We start from the raw sequence: 1,957 nt of genomic DNA on the forward strand, positions 1-1,957 counted from the left end.
GGCATTCAATGCATAATATTTCCAATATTGATAGATGTGCGCGATCAAGAATGCACGCTTATCCTATAAGGAAGTGCCGCGTAAGCCGTTGTATGTATACAGATCTATAGCGTTGAAAATCGCGCGCACAATCTAAATGATGCACAACGCGGGCGATAATAAAATAATCTACAATTCATGGCCGGGCGGAAAACGAACGAGCGCGTTCTCTCTCCGGCGATGAAGAGGAGGCAAAACACATTTTCTGCATTCTCGCGAGGAGAAGAATGAAAAAAATGATAATACCCTCCCCTCCCCCTCCCCTTTTCATATTCGATGTTACATTTTTATCTCGCTATCTCTTTATGTACATGTTTACATTATACATTTATATATACGCGCGTATTGACGTGCGGCTCTGATTGATGCAATCTCGTGGATTACATTTCGCATTTATATCTTTCGACAAAAAGAAGATGGAACTCGTGTAGGGGGGAGGGGAGGAGGGAGAATACTCGGAAAGCTAACCCGCAGATACGCTTGTACATACGCTTATTACGGGTCCGCATAAAAGCGGACCCGTTATTTCCAGAATGCTTAAGCCGCGAGCGCGCGCGCAGCACGCCGGCACGACCGAAACGTAAACTGCACGGAAAATAATATGCGGGCGCGTCATTAATTAAAACAAGCAGATAAACATCCATATTACGGCGCACTAATTAGATTCGTCCTCTTGCGCGTTATTTAATGCACCTCCTGCAGCGACCGTTGTTATAGTTCGCGCGCGGCCTGCTGCAGCAGTCGCGCCGCGCCGCCCGCCCGCTGCTATCGCGCCGCAGCCCAATTTCGTAAAAATCGGATATCTCGGTTTTTACATCGCTATAAATTCCACCGTAGATACATCCGCAGGCTACCGAAATTTATCGCGGCTGCTTTTAGCAACACACGCCCGGGCAAATATACAATGCAGCACATCCATGCCGCGAGCAAACAATGCGGCATGAAACTGTGGCATGAAACTGCATTCGGGATATATATGTTCGTAATTGTGATCCCCTATTCAGGCGAATCGCGACTTCATTTGAGCCCGCATTAAAAAAATTTCCCTAAGCACGCTCGCCGTGTTGCGTTATCCCAACAGGCGTGTAAAGCGTGCGTTGCGTTTACGGAACGGTCTACGGAATATTAAATGCAAAAGTCCATTGCATTCAAGCGCTCATTAGAAGGTTGAAAATTGCGTAAGCAAATCCAATTAGTATCCCCCGCGTAGCGTGCGATTAAAACGATTTATTTGAGCGTAAGCAGGGCAAAAATTCTCATACTTGGTTGTATATATGCGTGTATATTAGCGCACTTTGCAGAAAATTCAAAAGTGGGAGAGTTGTATTTGAAGAGCGACGATTATACGACCGACACGTCGTCGCAATGAATTCACGTTACGGTGTCGAATTTACAAAGACCGCCTCTTGAATTATCGAAGTTCTTCGCGATCGGTCTTAAAATGTATCGTTACAGCTGTTATCATTCACACCTCGTGGATTCTATAATTCTGAATAATCTTATAAAAGATGGGAATTTCAGTATTTCTTTAAAATATTAAAAATTAAGGGATTGCACTGAAAGATGATATTCAACGAAATTCCACATCATTACTGGGAGTCGCGTTAAAATTAAAATCAGTGAAATTGCAGGTGAAAATTCATATATTCTTCATATCAATTACGTCAGATTATGCTTAAAATCTATTTGCATTATTTGTATTTTTAGAATAGTTAAAATATGGCTAAAAAATATAAAAGTGTTGAAAAACGTGTTCCTTTATTTACCTCCGAATACAATAGCTTTACTTAATTTAACTGCCAATAGTAAAAAATTTTTAACTATCTGTCACCCTTGCACAAGTAAAAGAGAAACTTTAAAATTGAATTTCTTTAAACTTGGAATCTTCTCAAAGAGAAATACAATAAATCCAAAAACA

This window comes from Wasmannia auropunctata, unplaced genomic scaffold (genome assembly GCF_000956235.1).
Source record: "Wasmannia auropunctata unplaced genomic scaffold, wasmannia.A_1.0 LD335971.1, whole genome shotgun sequence".
Lineage (NCBI taxonomy): Eukaryota > Metazoa > Arthropoda > Insecta > Hymenoptera > Formicidae > Wasmannia > Wasmannia auropunctata.